This window comes from Hypanus sabinus, chromosome 13, assembly GCF_030144855.1.
Source record: "Hypanus sabinus isolate sHypSab1 chromosome 13, sHypSab1.hap1, whole genome shotgun sequence".
NCBI lineage: Eukaryota > Metazoa > Chordata > Chondrichthyes > Myliobatiformes > Dasyatidae > Hypanus > Hypanus sabinus.
Genome location: NC_082718.1, coordinates 99019955 through 99040378, shown reverse-complemented (window position 1 = coordinate 99040378; position 20424 = coordinate 99019955). Strand labels below are relative to the sequence as shown.

The 20424-nt window shown below is 37.6% G+C and overlaps 1 long non-coding RNA gene across 10 annotated transcripts in view; it reads right to left on the bottom strand.

Annotated features, from left to right (window-relative positions):
• Positions 1-20424, bottom strand: part of LOC132404202 (uncharacterized) — a 119786-nt gene that overhangs the window by 75899 nt on the left and 23463 nt on the right. For all 10 annotated transcript variants that reach the window (XR_009515453.1, XR_009515456.1, XR_009515454.1 and 7 more), the window contains exon 3: positions 7660-7795. This is a non-coding gene — a long non-coding RNA (uncharacterized LOC132404202). The remainder of the gene's footprint in view (positions 1-7659; positions 7796-20424) is intronic.

The following is a 20424-nucleotide window of genomic DNA, read 5'->3' as shown; positions in this document are numbered from 1 at the left end:
AACATAGTGCTAGAAAAAACTCAAAAATGCTGTGCCTGTGGTTGTTAAGTGGGAGTCTGAAACCAGGTGGAGTACAAGGACAGAAGCAGTGAAGCCTGTCAACAACTACCTTGAGGAGATACTTCAAGTTCTCCAGGACATGATAGACAATGAAAACAAGACCAGTGAAACAAGAAGTGAAGCAAGGCAGCTGTACAACCGCATGTTGAGTTATGATTTTCTAATTTTGCTAGGATTTTGGAACAAGGTGCTCATTCGCATTGACCGTATTCAAAAGAGGCTGTAGGATCCTAGCATGAACTTCCACGATGCTGCCCTGGATTTGAAAGCCCTTCAAGATGATTTTTATGATGAAAGAGAAGAGTTGGTCAGTGAGTCACTCGAAGAAGGAGTCGGTCTCTGTCAAGAATGGAATATTGAAGTTGAAAGACGTCAGAGACAAAAGAAACGAATGGCTGATGAGAACTTGACAGACGCTGGGTTAACAGCTAAGGAGGAAACGGAAGGAGTCATGAAAGGAACACTTGACTGTCTTTAAAGAGAAATGGATGAAAGGTTCGCTCACTTGCATGACTCTGACACCAAGTTTGGGTTCCTTCTCAATGTCGAGGGACTGTGTTGCGACACCAACAGTAGCGACCTAAAGAAGTGCGAAAATTTGGGTGAATTGTACAGCTCTGATGTTGATGGACAGCAGCTGTATGAAGAAATTATGGATTGCAGAATATTGCTATCAAGGTGGGTCAACACGAAAATATCAAGACCTGAAGAGCTTCTTGAATTTATTGTTCAGTATGGAGATGAGAGCATCTTCCCTAATCTTCACATTGCTATTCGGATAATGCTAACCATCGCAGTTTCCATTGCCAGCTATGAGAGATCATTCAGCAAGTTAAAACTAATACTTTCATATTTGAGAGCCTCTATGGGTCAAGGCAGACTCTGTGATCTTGCTCTGCTGAGTGTAGAAAGAGAAGAAACCGAAAAAACTGACTTTGATCACATCATAGACCAATTTGCATCAGTGAAAGCAAGGAAGGTGCAGTTGTAATTTTCATGCAGTGCCATAATTTGTTAATTTAAAGATTAACGAGCTTGACTTGTATTTTTGAGCTGATATGGTAAAGTTACCTAAAAGATGGGTGTCAGATGTTTGGGGCGCAATTTCAGTGCTTGCCATAGGCGCTATTTTCTGTAGATATGCCCCTGTTGCTGATGGCAGCAGTGAGAAGAGAGCTTGACCTCGATGGTGAGGGTCCTTGATGGTGGATGTTGCTGTCTTGCAGTAGCGCTCCTTGTAGATGAACATTACAGAACAGCTGTAATAGCAGTCCAAATCAAAATATGAAAAGGTGTTCTGTCCTGGTCTAGGCTTTCTGTCAATTGTTTAAAGAAGGTTCTTTCAGTTGCAGACAGAATTGCTGAGCGCTAGTGTTTTTAGGTAAAATTGGTTGCACTTGGCATTCCACGGGTGTAACACAGTCAAGACAAAACTATATTTAAAGTGTTGTGTGTAGTTTTGGGCCATTAACTAAGAAAGGATGTACTGGTCTTAGGGAGGGCCTAGAGGATATTTATGAGAATGGTAGTGTTTGATGATTTTAGGCCTGTATTCACTGTTTAGAAGACTGGGGGTGAGTCTCATTGAAACCTATCAAATAGAGGGGATACACAGAGTATGTCTCCAATAGTAGGGGAGTTTAAGGTGAGAGGGAAAGCCTCATAACAGAAGGACGTCACTTTGAACTCCGAGGTATTTAAGCCTCTTTCTTTAACAAATGTCAAGAAGCAATGAAAGCATAAATTCTGCATTTTTTCATAGTTTCATTCAAGCTTCATAATAAGCCATCCTATCTTCCATACAGTGAGCAAGAGGACCTAAGACAGGTATAGCTGGTATAAAATTATGAAGCCTCAAAGCAATTACTTAATTTTCCTAGAGTTACCATTCTGGTTGCTAAAACACATTTTACTTTGTTGGTTTATTTTCTACTCAAAAGCCAAAAATGTTCTTTTAAACACCTGCAGAATCTGGGGAACTGGACACTACTCACATTTAGAGAGACAATCTGAATAAAACCCTGGTTAACTTTGCTAATGCCAAGTATTGCTACTGAGACATTTCTAACTTCTCGCAGTATTCATTTCCATACTAAACAGGTGGGCAGTAAATGAGGTTTGCTCTCCCATATCACCAGAAAAGATTATTTATTCATGCAATTGTGGTTTTTAGGCATGTGTGTAACTAGTTTCACTGGTTAACAAAAACATATCTTCTTGAAATCAATCCAAAGTAAACTGTACCATCCTTGTAAAATTCTGATTCCACAATCGTCCAATGGAAATGAAAACTTAGTGTAAGAGTCAAGAATTTCCAGAACTTCACTGTTCTGGCTATAAAAATCTTTGAGCTAAACCTCCGAACATTAAACATACAGAATTGTTTTCCTAAATATATAAAGCTATAAGATGTATCTGTAGCACACAATGGAGTATTATTCATCCCCTGAAAGAGATAAATAAGGTACTATATATGTCAGGCCTGCACAGGCAGGCATCTCCCAGTCTCCACCCAACTAACAGCAGTCACTTGTCACTCAATTCCAACTCATCTCCTGCAACCTATTTAAACCCAGCTCTCACCTTAGCCTTTGTCTACCCATCGAACCAGCCAGCCTCACAGTTGCTCAAAGCTTTCAGGTACCTTCATCACGTTAAGTATCTGGCCCCTTATGGCTTGATACTTTGCAGTTAATTATTATACTGATCGGTCACCAGTAAATTTGCTCATCTGCATTTTGATCAAGCATCCTCAACATTTCCTGACAGGATGTAGAATTATCCACTTCAGCAAAGCTAATCATAAGGAATGAATGTTTAAAGTTTCTTTACTGATTTTATTAGTAAAAACTACAAACTTTATCCCAGATTTATCTTTCCAAACCTCATCTGAAAATTCTACCTATTTGTAAGCATCTCAACAGTACACTTGACTGCTTGGACAGCATGGTAGCAGAGCTGTTAGTGCATTGCTTCACAGCACCAGCAACCACCAATCAGGATTCAATCCCCACTGCTATCTGTAAGGAGTTGGTATGTCAAATAAACTGTTGTCAGGCTTCCAGCCAGGCACAGGTATTGATCATAACTGATGTTTCAATGACAAACTCCGCCATCTTCATTAGGCGTGATGCCTGGATATGTCTAGTCAGAGGTACTTATACCCCCGTAGTCAGTCCCTCCTGATTGGTTAGTCCTCATCTAATCAGGTTTTCACTCTCCCACCTTGTTTACAACTGGAATCCAGTTCTTACTTAAAGTGAGACCTTCGTCTTTGTTAAAATTATTTTCTTCTAGCTTAATTTCAATGGCTTCCTTTACCAGGCGGTCCCAAAAGCCATTGGCACGGCCCAGTAGTTTTGTGCTGTTGAAGTCAATCCTATGGCCATTGTGCATGCAGTGTTCTGCTGTCGTTGATTTTTCCAGGTAACCCAAATGGATACACCTTGTGCTTCTTGATGTGGGTTTCCACCATGTATCCCATCTGGCCAATATATGCTGCTCTGCACTCACAGGGGTTCCTGTAAATGCCTGCCGACCTGAGTCCCAGGTCACCTTTGACCCTCATAAGCTGTGACTTGAGCTTCCTTACGGGTTTGTGGATAGTATTAATCCTTTATTTCTTCAGGATCCTGGCAATCTTTCCAACGTAGAGCAGTTCTTTCTACTTCGATAAATCATGTGTGAACTGTTTCTGACCCAGAGAATCTCTCGGAGGAAATAGTACAATTACGCATAACATTCCTACAGAATGGCAAAAGGTGTAGGAAATCAATTGGGCCTTTAAAAGAGCCAATGGAAAAGCCAGGGAACCTAACAAAAAGTAGCCTGTCGGTACCACCTGTATTTCCATGGTTTCTGGAAGGACAGTAGAGGGACTCAGCAGGTCCGGCAGCATCTATGGTCATGAGTTCTGAAGAAGGGTCTTGGCCCGAAAACATGACTATCTATTCCTTTCCATTAATGCTGCCTGACCTGCTGAGTTCCTCCAGCATTTTGTGTGTGTGTTGCTTTGGACCTCCAGCATCTGCCAAATCTCTTGTGGTTATGAAATGCAGAGAATGATAGGATGAGGACCACGTGCAGGCTGAAGGTTTTGATGTAATTAGGCATCATTACCTTAATTAGTTTGGCACAAATATGCTCTATGTGTTGTGTATGTCTAGCATCAAATACCAGCCATTCAACCCTTCATATCTGTGCCATCCTTAAGAATGAAATACTAGTGCAACTCCCATTCTTGACATGTAGCCTTGAAGATTACAGTTCTTTATGTTCTCTTGCAATACTTTCTTTTAAACATGTTAAGAGCTCACTGTTGGTGTGATTTTGACCTGCAATGTGCTTTATGTGTATTTTTGTTCTAATCCATTTACCTATTAAATCTGTTCGCTAAGGCTATAGACAACAGGGAAATGTCATCTTTTGTTCATTTTTTCTATCCCTCCCAGACTCTGTGGTTCCAAAGAAAATAGCATAAACCTAATCAGTCTGTCTCCTTAACTATAACCTTCTAGTCTTCCACAGCATCTCCAATGTTACCATCTTCTTCCTGTAGACCAAGGATTCCCAACATCTTTTATGCCATGGACCAATACCATTAAGTAAGGTGTCCATAGACACCACCATGGAAACCCTTGCAGTACAGTAATACCCAGAACCATGGGCAATGCTCAGCTATGGCCCAACTGCTGATTTATTACCTCATGAAAAAAGTATCAGTCAAGTTTGTCATATGTGGCCATGTACTGTTTCCACTCTTTTTGCTTCTAACAACCTGGGAAACATTTATTTGAGCAGGCTAATTTATTCACTTCAATCTGGACTTCCTATTCTGTCCTCTCTTTCTATATCTATAATTTCCAATATTCCATAATCTTCCTCCTTAATATCAATGTTTAAATGATTTCCCCTTGTTGACTCATCTGAAACAAAACCTAAGCCTTTTACTTCCACACACAGATCACCATTTTAGCAACCTCAGCCAATGCCATAGAGATTTCCTTGTTTTTGCAAGACAATGATAATTCATTCATCCTCTTTGTTTTCCTAACTTTCTTTACTATTTTGTTTTCCTTCCTCTTTTGAATTTCTCTAAACTTTGGGGAAACCGGAGGAATCCCACAGGGTCATGGGAAGAACGTATGAACTCCTTATGAGCAGCGGCAGGAATTGAACCCAGGTCACCTGTACTGTAAAGCGTTGTGCTAACCACAGCACTATCGTGCTGCCCCATGTCCAGTCAATCTTTATGAAATAATAACTCAGTTGAGTAAACTTGGATTTACCTCAACTTAAAATTTTTAGTCAGTTGTAGTTTTGTTTCTTTTTGAAAAAATTATTCTGAATGTAATTCACTTAAAGATGATTACCTCAAATACTCTTTCACTGCAATCGCGAAACTAATCCCCTCCATTCTTGGGATTAAGTATATACAATGCTCCCTTAAAATTTTCATGCGAGCATGATTCCTTTTATATTTTTATCCTTTTGCCCTCCCAGTTAGTGTCAAGAAGCAAAGACATGAACTAGATTCAGGAACAGCCCATTCAGCCCTGTGAACCTGCTCCACTTTTAGGATTCTCTTACCTCGTTATATTCAAACTTCTCATATTTGTTCTTGTCCACCTTTATCTATCTGGCAGTCAATGAAATACACCGATTCCTAAACCCATGTGACTTTACATGTTGATCTTGTTCTAATATCCCTCGCTGTTATTGTTTGCTTTACCAATCTTGATTTCAACAAACCTTTTCTCAACCTCATCTAATAACTGAGTAAACAGGAATACTTAGCTGCCATTCCTGATCACTTGTGAGTCACGTTTCAGGAACGTCTACAACTTTGTACTTCCGAATGTCTGTCTGCTCTTTCAGTTCATTGCCTTTATTTCTAAGATTTATTGGTTTAAAGAACGTACAATCAAATCCTTGCCAAGAATTTTGTGAGGGAGAATGCGGGGCACAGCAATAGAAGGAATGCAGACGTTGGGTGGAACATCTACTAATGGGGAAAATCGTAGGTGATGAAAGTAGCTGAGGATCTGAGGTGATGGATGAGCCTGCTCCACTACAGACAGTTAGCAGAACTAATGTGCTTGAAGCAATAATTGCTCAAGGAACTCCTAAAAGTTAGTTTATTTCAAACTATCATCCATCTCTTTAAACTAAGGTAATCCATTGGGTGGGGAAGATTATAGAGCTAATGATAATACTGAGAAAGATAGACACTAAATAAAATGTCATGCATTTCCTACAGATTAACTCAACTTTTATGTATTGGTCCTAGTACTCTCTTCCAACTCGGGATATTTTGTTTTGATTACTTTCTACATCAGAACATGAAATGCGTGTCCCACATTAACAAGATCTGTAACTGAATTCATTCAATAAGACTAATATAATACTGTATCTGATGAACTGCCTGTTCATTCTCAAATCACAAACAAGAGAAAATCTGCAGTCACTGGAAATCTGAGAAAGACACACAAAATGCTGGAGAAACTCAGCAGGCCAGGCAGCATCTATGGGAATAAACATCACAGTTGATGTTTCCCAAAACCCTTCAGCAGGACTGGCAAAGGATTTTGGTCCGAAACGTCGACTGTGCTTTTTTTTCTTAGATGCTGCCTGACCTGTTAGATTCCTCCAGCATTTTGTATGTCTTTCTTGCACACTCTCAATTACACCATGATTGGGAGAGAAGTGATATTTTGAGATGGGATGAATGCATGATGACACCTTTGACATAAATAAACCTTTAATAAATAGCAGATATTGACTCTTCCAGCTGTGTGATTTTCAAAAATGTCCTTTTTTTATGTGTGCAAGTTTATAGAATAACACAGAAATATTTAAAGAAATATACGAACTATGAGCACTGTAAAACTTTACAAGTCTGTCTTCAATGAGAAGTACAATTTAGCAGGCTATAAAACATGGTTATTTTGATCCTATCAGCTTCCAGACTTGTGGGATATTTTTAAATTATTCCTATATTGTATCTAGACATCCTTTTATTATTACAGGGTACTGACTACAGATTATACATAACATTGAATACAAATCAATAGAACTATGCACGGTAAAAACAATATCAAGGATTAAAATATATATGAAATCATTTATTATTTTTTTACTAAGGCTTTCATGGTAGGTAACAATGCGGGTAATTTAGAGTACAGACACACTGCATTAAAAAGACATGCTCTGCTCAATTTAGATTTCTCTTGAATGCTGAACCAAATATACACATGTGGGATCTATGACATATTTGTGGAAGCTTTAACTAATTTACATGTTGTTGAAGGCTCAACAAAATACATCCCTTCAGTTTGATTCAAATCTAGCCCTCATCTAATACGTTGTAGAAAATGCAAGGTTCGAGTAAATTAATTCATTTATGCAAATTCATGCATTATTGCACTCAAAAGATAATACAAGGTTTTCGATTTGATAATTTGGTCAACGAGATAATTTCATAAACTAAATGGAACAATTTCAAATGGAGGACAAAAACAGAGACATCTGAGCTATACGAGCACAATATTTTGAGGTTACAGGACAAATAAGAAGGCTCTTCAAATGACGTACATGTACCTTGGTTTCATAAACAGAAGCACGATATGTCATGGTGCACTCACAAAGTGGTGTAGAGAAGGAACGACAGGCTTTCTCTGCAACGGAGGTCACTGCCACCTAGTCAACCCCAGAGCTGCGGACAGCACGTTCACGGCTTGAAAGAGGAGCACAGGAACGGCAGGATCCCAAGGAAGAGAAGGAAGCAAGAGGTTAGACATTAGCATACCAACAGAGCCTCAGAGATACCACGAGACAATGATCCCACACAGGCAATGAATCAGAGTCCTCTTTAAATAATCATAGAATGCAGCAAACAAGTGCCAGCCACAACTAACTTAACAAGATCAAACCAAAAGCACAAGAGCTTAACAACTCTAGCTATTTGTTTCTACATACAGCTGCTCAAGAAGTTTAGAAGCTCGATGCTCTATGGCAAGCCACAGGGCTCATGACAAGATACAAGTTCTCTCAGCATTCACAAAATGATGATTGGGCCCCAACCTTGGTACCAGAGCAATTTATGAAGCAGTTAAGCTCTTACAATTGGAGCAAAGGAGATTTAACTGAATGCATCTGCAATTTAATAAACGATTTCCACTTCAAGATCCCAAAGAAAGTGTCATCTTTCTTTTTAGAACAGTAAGTATCGGGGAAAATTTGAAAGAGCTGTTCAAAATCTCCAGAGATTTTAATAATCTCAGAAGCAATTATTTTCACTGGAAAAAGGGTAAGTAATCAAACCACACCTATTTAATGTGAAAGGCAAAAATAGCAGGCGCTTATGCAGACATTTTTCTGGATGTAATGAATCAGTATGGTTGTATCTTTATCAATCATTATTGATGATGATGATGGGGACATTTGTACAAAATGTAACAGGGATCTAGATAACTTATCAGTACCCTGCTGCCTTAAGTTACTTCATTCCAAAAACTTCTTTCTGCATAGAAACCTGCACTTCTAAAGTTTCAAATGGAAGTTATATTTTGTATGACGTAAGTGAGGTGAAGGACTGGTGGTGGAATTTTTCAACAGCTACTAAATCTTTGAGGAGAATTGTGCCAAATCCAACCTTCAATCCATCCATCCCTTTCCCCTTAACTGTTTCTTTTTTCTTTCTGCTTCACTTTGCTTGTGTTCTCAGAACACCTAAATAACATTCAGAACTGAAATTCACAGAAGTGAGTTCTGGCTTTATGGCTGTGAACTCACTTTTATGAAGATCAGTTCTAAATATTATTTGCTTTCTTTTCATTGCTTGCACGCATTGTTCATTTTTTTTTGGCACTTTGGATGTTTGGTAGCCTTCTTTAATGGATCGTAGGGGATTTATAGCCACATCCACTATCAGATTGCTGAAGGAGCTGGGGATCCATGGTCACCAAATTATTAGAGACTCATCAGAGGTGGTGGAAGGAAGCAGTCACTGACTTTGGATCATGCAAAAAGACCTCTCCTGGGTTCCAAATTGACATCAAGAGAGTGGGAGGACACAATGGGGGATGACTTTGGTACACCAGAGGTCATCGTCGAGCCCTCTGGAGATGTAGTGGGCTAAGATGAAACAGCGAGGAAGGAGGGTGCCCACCTGAAAACCCCTGCGTGTCAACCCTGTGCCACTCCCAACATCAAGGCAGCCTCGAGCAAGTGCTCACGGCCCATTTGCACGAGGGATGTTAACATCTTATCCTGTGTTTTTTTTTAATTTTATTTGTTTTGTAGCTGCCTGTAAGGAGACAAATCTCAAGGTTGTATTAGTATACGTACTTCAACATTAAATGTACTTTGAACTTTGAAAACTTAATTACTCATGAAAACTGGACACTGAGATACAGTATTGAACTCTTTTACTTTTATTTACAAATATTGATAATGAAGCTTGGTGACTTTAATAGAAATTCTTCCGAATCTACAAACTTAACATACCAGGTCCCATCTGCAGGTGGGATTACAAATTTTCTCTCTGACGGGGGCAGTATGTGAAATAAAGCAAGCACATCTCCGCTCCCCGCTCAGTCAGCACGGGTGCACCACAGGGGCATGCTCTCTCCGTTTTCTTTCTACACACCAATGACTGCATCTCAGGGATCCATCAGTTAAACAAATTAAGTTTGCAGACAACACCACTGCCACTTATCACCAGAAGCGCCGAATCCAAGACCCACCAGAAAGTAAACAAGCTGGTGTTCTGGTGCAATCATAACAAATTGGAGCTGAATGCCCTCAGAACCTTGGAGATGCAGATCAACTTCGGGAGAAATATGTCTTTTCTCCATCCACTCATCACCAACAACTCTACCGTCAGCACCATTTCAATATTCAGGTTCCTGGGCATCATTATTTCACAGGACCCCATGTGGGAGAAACGTATCTCCTTCATTAACAAAAAGGCCCATTAGAGGATGAACTTCTTGCAGCAGTTAGTAAAATTCCATCTTCCCCAGAGCATATTGGCGCATTTCTACACTGCTATCACAGAGAGCATCCTCACATCAGTCATGACTGTGTGGCTTGACGCAGCATCTTTTCACACTATACGAAAACCGCAGTGAACTGTCTGGCCTGCAGTCTGCCGTCACTTCAGGACTTGTATGTGAGCTGGAAATGTTATTGCAGATGCTATCCACCATGCAAGCTGGCTTTTCCTGAAGCTCCCCTCTGGAAACCACTACAGGTCTATTAAAGCAAAAACTTCATGCTTATCTTAAAAGCTTTTTGCCACCAAGCAGGTAATCTGATCGACCATTCCCAGTAGCTCCCCCTATCTATCTATTACTCTCATCACCTCTCTGCACTAAAAACCACTTTTTTATATAATACTGTTTACATTTAAGCATTTATACACATTTTTTCTGTAACTGTAAATTAATCTCTAACTTCATTTTTATATAATTCTTTATTCTTCATACTACATATAAATGTATATGGCAAATAACATTGATCCATGATCCTTGATCTTTGATCCAGGATATGCCCTCTACTCACTACTACCATCGATGAAGAGAGACAGGAGCCTGAAGATACACACTCCATGTTTGTCCTCTGCCATCGGATTACTGAACAGTCCATAAATTGTGCTCTCTTTTTACTATTATTTTTATATACTCTTATTGTAATTTACAGTAATTTTTATGTATTCTCCTGTACTGCTGCCACAAAACAACAAATTCCATGGCATATGTCAATGATAATAAAACAGTTTCTATACTGATTCTGCTGATAACGTTTCTTCATGAGCAATAGAGTACATTCTCCTGTTGTGTTCCAATCAACAATTCTAGCATAAACGGTCCGGCAATTTGCACCATCTTGATAAAGTGTTGCATCCCATGTTTTCGCTCACAAGAATTTACGCATTTACACAAGAGGGAAAATCGAGCAGAAACTCCAAACTGATGTCAGCCAAAACTAGGGAATGAACAAACGATCCATGAAAAATATGACTAGAGAAAAGCCCATCTGCTCCTTATATTGATATCCTTAGTCCCACAGAGACTTTTGTAACATTATTGTGATCTGTTTTCAGTCCTACTGCCAAACATTATTTTGTATTCATAAAACTGAACACTTCAGCTAAAGGCTTTAGAGAAAACATCAGAATGTCAAGTCAGATGAGAGTCTTGGCAATTTAATTAATATTGACATTTACGCTTAAGCATTTTGTTGCATTTAGCTGCTGAAGCATGTATTTCAATTTTACTTTCTCCCAGAAGACTACACAAAGTTAATTCTGGTTTAGGAATTTTCACCATTGTGTTAAGTGTAACATTAACTTTCTTAATTTTTATTAGAAAATATTTATGATTTTTTTCTCCTTCTAAAAATAAATTTCTAAAGTTGAAGTTTGTCATGCTGCAGTTTCAAAAATATTGAAATAATAGAAAAAGAGAAATTAAATTATAATTACTACAACTAGTAGAAATTTCAAGATAAATTATAGATTTAGCATTTAATACAATAGTCACATGCAGTATTAAACACAAAAGACTAAAAGATGAATTGAGTTATCAATTGTAATGATGCACAAGACAAAAAACTTAATGGCCCACATGTTAATGTGGAACAGAGACAAATTCCTTAATTTACTTCCTGCATACTTTTCATATGCCGCTCAGTCGACAGAACGGTGGAGTTATTGTGGCATGGCTCTGAGTATAATCTGATTTATGCATCACTGCAAATTAAAACATCGAAGAAAGCTTCTATTCTGATGAACTAATTGCTGATATGGAACATTAACTCTGTTACATTCTCCACAGACCCTAACCCTAACCCTCACTCTAATGCAAACCTGTTCAGGATTTCCAGCATACCTGGTTTTCATTTCAGATTTACAGCATCTGGAATTTTTTTTTTTGCTTGTTTGTTTTTAACAAAGTTTATATATTTGGTACCAAGAATATCATCTTAAAAGAAATGCATTTGTTGTGCATGGATGTCACTTGTAAAGCTAACATTACTTGCCAGTCATCGTGCAGCTTTCTTCAACTGGTAGAATCCATGCAGGAATGGTGCTACTGTAATGGTGTTGGGTAGAGATTTCTAGGAAACTGATTCAGTGTTGACAGAATAGCAATGTATTTTTTAAATTGGATGGTGTTTAACTTGCACCCAGGCTTGGAAATGTTGGGGGGACCTATGCACCTACCATTTTTCTTCTTCTAAGAGCTTGAGTGGTTGCCAAACATTGGACAAATTGCTGCATTGAGTCACATTGTTGCGTGTGACAGCCATTGGGGTGGAGCACAAATAGTTAAGGAGGTAAACAGGTGTCAAATAAAAGGACTGTTCTATACAAAATAGGTTAAGTAATAAATTCAGGAGATTCAAGATTGTTTGAAGTCTTTTCCTGTACACAATTGGAAGGAGAACAAAATAATTGTTACTCCGGATCTAATGCAGAACTAAAAAAGCATTAAAGATAAAGAACACAATATTACTAAAAAACACAATAAATATAAATACATGAGATAGTTTATATACATAAATTGATTGTATGGCCATAAAGTGATGCTAGACTGTACATAAGGTGGCTGATGGGAATAATAAAGTAGTGGTGGAGTTAATGAGTGGAGGTATTGATCAGTCTTACTGCATGGGAAAAGTAACTGTTTTTGAGTCTTATGGTCCTGGTGTGGATGCTACGTAGCCTCCTCCCTGATGGGAGTGGGAGAAACAGTTCATCAGGATGTTACTGGCCCTTTTCTGCCACCTTTCAGTACATTTGTCCTTGAAATGGTGACAAATAGTAGCAATCATCAAGGTTATCCCTTAACACACTGTTCTTCTGCTCTAAGTGGAAAGAATTTGAAGGTCATGAAGCAAATACCTTACCTCAGAATAACTAGCTTTAAGGTTATACTTTGAACTTTAAAATCTTACGGCTGAAGAGTTATTCTGGTTAGCTATATTAAGACTTTTCAGATACTGACAATGAGAAATTTCATGATGTGAAGTCTGGTTATCTCCCAGTAATGGGAGATGGCTGTTCTTCCCCATTGCTGGTAGTCATTTTGTGACAAGTGTATCACATGAATATTAACCAAAAACTGGTCCATGCAGGCATGAACTGCTGCATTGTTTGTGCAGATCCAGTGAGATGTAAGCAGGGCACAATCCTGAAGAAAGATCCTGCTTCTGATTTTATGATGGAAGTAAGTTCAAAAATATTCCTGCAGGTTTGAGATAGATTGCCTCCAACAATCAGAACCACTTCCTTCTGCTAATTATTATTCCAGACAATGAAGCATTTTCCATTTACTTTAGTTTTACTAGAGTTCCATGATGTTATACATACACACTTAGCTCAGCTCTGGAGTTCAGTTCTCCTATTCATGTTTGGACCAGAACTGTAATGATGTCTGGGGCTGATTATGCTTAGTAAATCCCAAACTGTACATCAGTGAGCAGTTTATTGATGAGTAAGTATTGCCATAATGCTGCTGTCAATGATACACTCCATCATTCCGCTGAAGGATTAAGAACAGACTGATGTTTACCCATCAATGTCTGATCCTTGATACTTGATTCTGAGTTCCACCAGCAGCATTTTCTTCAAACCCAATTGATGTTCTTTTTCACATCATGTCATCTAGAATATGTAATTCTGACAATATGTTAGCAATGTTGGCCTGCAAAATTTCTATGTAATTAAGAAGCATTTTGTTACACGACTTTTCAGTCCATTACAAGGAGCTGACAGAATTCTGGACGTATGCATGCGCAAAATTATCAGTCAAAAAGCAGATGCTACAATTCTGGAATAAAAATAATTCAGATGTTGTCCCATCATCAGAACTGGAACAGATTTTCAAGAGAAGGATCTACTCCTAAGATATTAATTTGTTCTTTCTTGTCTAATGTTTAGTCTCCATCATTTCAGATTTTGGTATGTCTTCTATAATAACAACTATTTCAGAAAAAATACACTATAGAGATTGTTTTACTTCAAGCCTGTACAAAAGAAAAGCATCTCCTGCTCTGCGAAACGTTTTTGCAGAACTTGAAACCCAGAAGACTTACATTGCATCAGCCATTCAACTAGAAAGAAGACTTGGTTAAAAAGGAATCACTTCTGTCAACAAACACAAAATGCTGGTGGAACACAGCAGGCCAGGCAGCATCTGTAGGAAGAAGTACAGTCGACATTTTGGGCCGAGACCCTTCATCAGGACTAACTGAAAGAAAAGATAGTAAGAGATTTGAAGGTGGGAGGGGGAGATCCGAAATGATAGGAGAAGATAGGAGGGGGTGGGATGAAGCTGAGAGCTGGAAAGTTGATTGGCAAAAGGGATACACAGCTGGAGAAGGGAAAGGATTATGGGATAGGAGAAAGAAAGGCAGAGGGGAGCACCAGAGGGAGATGGAGTGCAGGCAAGTAGAGAGACAGAAATAGAAAAAAGATAAAAAAAACAAACAAACAAATAAATAAATAAATGATGGGGTAAGAAGGGAAGGGGGGCATTAATGGCAGTTAGAGAAATCAATGTCCATGCCATCAGGTTGGAGGTTACCCAGACGGAATATAAGGTGTTGTTCTATCTGGCAATATTTTAACAGTGCATTGCAATCACTCCAGTTTAATAGCACATTTGTAAACTTATAAAGAGATATTATACCTATAAGAACCCCTTTAAAGCTGTGAACACCTACACAACTAATTTTCTTACAGGAGGTCAACATGGACTGTTGAGCCAAAGGGCCTGTTTCCAGGCTCTGTGACTCCGAGTTTCAAGCTGATTAACCTCTGGAATAAACTTTATAGTAAACCAGGCTCTAAATCTTTAACAAATTCTTTCTTCTAATCAAACAGCACTGTTTCTCTTCCTTTTCCGTAACTCCAGGAATAATTATATTTAGTGGTTGCTCAAAAATATTATTTCTTAAGCTTCACTTCTACATAGCAAACAAGAAGCAAAAATTGACTGGAAAATAGACCATATTTTATTGGTCATGTAATTTTATTGGTCAGTACTGGAGAAAGGTACTGGTAGATATGAAGCAGCTTCTTTATTTGACAAAACAAGGTACACCAGACATCATATGGAGATGCTTTCAGTCGAAAGGTCTGGCTGCCTCAATGTGAGGTTCAATATTTTATGTGATAAACATCAAAGGACAATTCCATATTTACATTGTATCTACATTGCTTTCTTTGAAACTACTCGTGAACTTCATATCACCCAATTCACACCCATACCACACACATCCAAATTAAGTTTAATCAGCATTGTCTGGTCTAGGATTCATGGCTTTTAGGAAACCATTGTTCAGAGCTGCACTCCAAATTAAATCCACAATTTATACTAAGATCCAAAGACTGGTGGCTAAAGTTATTTGCTAAATATAAATGCGCTAAATACAGAAATCACTCTAACAGGTCCAGACAACATTTGTGATGTTATAAGATTTCAAATCAATGATATTTCATCAAAACATTCTGATGAAAGATCACAATATTCATCTTTAATTTTGTTTCACTCTCCATGCATGTAGCCAGAGTAGCTGAAGATTTCAAGTTTGCTGTTTATGTTTATGATGCAGCATTCACAGAACTTTGCATTTGTATTATAATTTTGCTGTGGTCTGTGATATTTCAGGTCAGGGCAAAAACCATACATTACAAGTGTATTAAATAATGCATTGTATGTTTGGCTGCGAACACAAACCTCAACAAAAGTTTACCATGCTCATGTCATATAAAGAGTCAATCATGTTTGTTAACTTCTCTGTGATATATTGTTTAACACTTACTATTTATTTTTGAAACAAGATCATTTTACAAATGATTCATGATATATAGCAATAACTAATAATAACATACATTGACATTTAATAACTGGTCAAAATACATTGTATTACAATGTTCTTATTGCTCCTGGTACATCTTTCATGCCAGTACTTCAAGTTCCACTTTTGTAATCAAAGTCATAATGTTCCTAAAAAGACAAACTAATGATAAGTGCAAATTGCAAAATAATTCTCAACACTCAAACTGTTGACCTTACAAACAGCTCGTAACCCGGAAATTGTGATTTTGAGCTTTCTTTGAGATTGAGTTAGTGATAGAATAGTAGTTAAGTTACAGGACATGCATCCAGACGCTGGGACTATTGATCCAGGAACAAGCGTTTGAATACCACCTGCACACTGGGGAATTTAAATTCAAGTCATTAAACCTAAAAAGAAGATAATTTTGTGAATCTAAGGGGAGAAGTAAGAGTATTCTGCAAACCACCTGGTTCATTAAGTTCCTTCAAAGGATGAAATCAACACAATTTGATGTTGACACCTTCGTAAATATTAGAGAATAGTGTTATCCAATCTAGCACCGAATTACTAAATATAAGATGTATGCCTTACGAGCTGAAGTTTGCAAATATATTAATAACCTGCAACAAACAGCCTGCTGGAGGAACTCTGCGGGTCACCTTTGACCCTTCAGTTAAATTCGAAGAAACTTGGAGACCATTTATTCAAAACTTTCATATGATGTATCTTGACCTTTTCCTTGTTATTATCCTTAAATATTTGAATAGAGGAGATAAATTATTGACATTATTGATTGTATCCATTGTAATATAATAGCCCAGCTTTGTTTAGTTTTGTTTAGTTAATTTTTAATTTGGGTGTTTTTTTAATATGTTTTTTTTCTATCATGTTAAATACATCAAGAGTTTGGGGGGCTTAGTACATTTGTGTTATCTATAGTGTAAACTCGTACATACTGTTTACCAACTATGTATTCCCAATCTCTCTGGATTACTATTGTTATGTCTAAGTATTTGAAAATTAATAAAAAGATTTAAAAGAGAACAGACTGTGGTACTGAAACTTTAATTTGCTTAAAATTATGAGCTGAAGTTTGCAAATATGTTAATAACTTGCAACAAACAGCTTGCTAGAGGAAATCTGCTGGTCAAGCCGCATCTTTGGGAGGAGAGGAACTGTTAATGTCTTGGGCCAAAACCTTTCATCGGGACCTAGTAGACTCCATCTACTGCCACCCACTGCCTTCTGATTCCACACAGCCAAGTTTCCCTCGAACCCACGCCTCCTCACCTTTCAGCCTACCACAGGAAACCTTGTCAAATGCCTTAGTGAAATCCATATACACCACAGCTCTACTTTTGTCAGCCCATTTTGTCACTTCCTGATATATAATTACAGTTGATTATGTCATTGGTCTACTGTTTTAAGTTGGCAAATATATTTGTTCTTTATAAAGGAGACGTAATTCAAGCTGAGATATTAATTCTGCTCTATTTTTTAAAACTTGTACTCTCTATATATGAAGCATAGTTAGAACTACCACAAGCCAAAAGTAAGTCATAACATTTCATGAAAACACTCATGAAATATTAGAAAATAAAAGGAAGAAAGCAATGATTTGTAAACACATAAAATGAAGAGGATAAGGATTTACTTGCATTCAGAAGCTGGGGGATTTACCATGATCACTAAGAAGCGAATTTCCCTCACTGAAAGCATGAATTTTAGTTTTGCCTCTGTACTCAGATGCACATACTACCTTTATGATAGTTCAAGTTAGATTGTACATGCATGAAGTCGGATATACATATAATTACTGAAGTAATACAGATTTAATGATCCATCTGTTGCAGTAGTAATACATAACATGGCAAGCGTTTACAATTACTTCTTGGACTGATACATTGAAATATTCCTCTTGGCTTTGTGAGCAGTAGGTGCACAGCTTTGCTTGGCATAGGACTGGTGTGATATTAATCAGATTATTTTCTCAGATTTTGGAAAAAAATCCTTATGCATTTAAACAACTCAGATCTTGCAAAATACAATGGACCATGTGGCATTCCCAATAGCTAACCTATTAAAATAAGGTTTACCCTGCAAAGATTTAGGTAGTCACTGCAGCAGTAAATACCTCCTGATCCTAGCACATGCAGGCCATTTATACTAATTCAAATACCATGTCACCTTTTCAGCTTATTTAAAATGACAGTTCTTTGGAATGCTCCTGCTTGAAACTGGGAATAAATATTTAAGCTTCACACTGTTCCTATTTTTTTCAGCCAAGTTCCATACAACAAACTCTAGTAGTGCATGTGGGGTCAATTTGTTTAAAACTGCATTAAAATTTGCTATGTTACACTGATGATTTGTTTAACTTATAGTGAAAATTAGGAACCTTAAATAGTCTTTACTTTATACCAGTATACACATATTTCTACTTCTATCATAAACATAAATTTTCACTTTCTGGCTTCAGCAGGTAGAATGATATTTCATGCTGTTAATTTATTTTTAAAGACATTGGACATGCCAATGTACAATTATTCTATCCCACTTTCTATTTTCCTCTTACTTTTCATGTTTGTTCATGCTTCTCCATACAGTTCTCATACATATTCTGCCTGTTATTTCCACATTCCTGTTTCTGACTTTCTCCACCTTTTTTTCCTGTTTCTGTAAAACAGAGGAGACAATCCTTTGTAACAAGTATAAAATCATATAACTGTGATCCAGTTAAGAGTCACAAAGGCACTAGTGACATGTTCGGTGAAGTCCTTTTTGTAATGAAATCTTCACATAAATCTTAAGGTGGTGTATTACTTAGTTGCTTTCTACAGTATTGACGGGGGAGGGGAGGGGGCATCAAGTGAAATATCCCTGAAGCTGTACTGTGCGAAACTAATGTCCTGCAGCACCTGTGGTTGAGCTATGCATCTATATACAGTTTCACTACAACCAATATTTCAATGCTTGGCATTTCTCCATCATTTGTCAAACTGTAGATTTGTTATCTGCTTGCTGCTACCAACACTATTATTTTTTGTTTATGTTTTCCATTTCTAAGACATACCAACATATTTAAGTTAGTTCCCAGGAGCACTAAGATCTGCTTTCCGTTCAAGGCATTCCGCTGCCCCTATTATTGTGTGTAGCACAGCAGCATAATTATAACGTTGCTGTGATATGACAATGGCAAATAAAAGATAGTCTTCCATAAAAGGGATATTGTCTCTCAAAAATATACTTCACTAAACACGTGGGGGTCAAGAAGGAAGGAAATTGATTTTTTTCTAAACTGAAAAAGTAATGGTGTGCTGCTGGATTAAATTAACTTAACGAACATCATTAGAAAATAAGGTATGTCAAAATTCGCTCAAAGAAAATAAATGAAATCAATTTTATGTTGAGTACCAGTTTTTACCTCAACTACGATCAGGCACTGTTAAGTTTTGTGTAACTGCTTGAGACACCATTACTTATCATGTTTTGGGGATTAAGCTACCTGCACCTCAGAAATACTTATTCACCATCTAACACAAGCTCAAATGTTCATAGCATTGCTGTTTGTTTCAAGAATTTGATTTATTTTTACCTTGCATTAATATTCTGAAGAAAATAGCTTATGTTAATTTGGCAAACTGTATCTTTACTTCAATGTATAATTTCTGTAATTGTGATTATCTTTTTAATTACATCATAATTATTTTCATGAACAAAGTTTTTTCCCCACAAATTTTATTAATTCAAAAGTCATTTTGATATTTTGAATTGAGTACAGGCAAATTGTAATGGCCAATCCCTGGTCAGTGACACACAAAAAAAGGAACAACTTACATGTAGGCAGTACATTCCAGAGGAAGAATGTAGTGTTTATGTTTTAGGTTTGGAAACGTTTTGCTTGTGTATTTGCTTAATCAGAAGGCTTTGATTAAACCAACTCATACCAGGCATGTAGTATCATGTGCTATTAATTCTGATTAAACGATTATTGTTCGTGATTCCTTTGTGAGATTCGTGAACTGTTAATTGGTTCTGACCTGAAAGGTTATCGTCCCTTGAATATACAGTGCTCACACAAGCCTGTACTTGGACTCCAGCCAGAAAGTATATGTCTATAGTTATAGATTCGGTACATGTCCTCACTGTTCGTTTATTGTAGGATTTTTTTTAGATGTACGAGTCGGAGTTGATTATGTAGCCTCAGGAAGTCTGGTGATGTGTTGCAACTGATTCAGTCTGGAAAGAGCATGAAATCTTAGAGTTGATATCCAATTGTCAGGAACGGTAGGTGCCTTTAAATTCTACTGGTTTGGCTGATATAAATGGTCTGCCAAAACAGGTAACGCTATGAAAATTAGAGTTTGGAGTGACAGGTCCTTATGGACCCGGTAACACAGGTTTGAACAGCATTATGTTGTGCGATGAGATGCTACCTCAGGAAATGTTCAAATATCCAACAAAAGTAATCTTGTCTGTGCACTTGGGAAACCAGAATTTACGATCAGCACA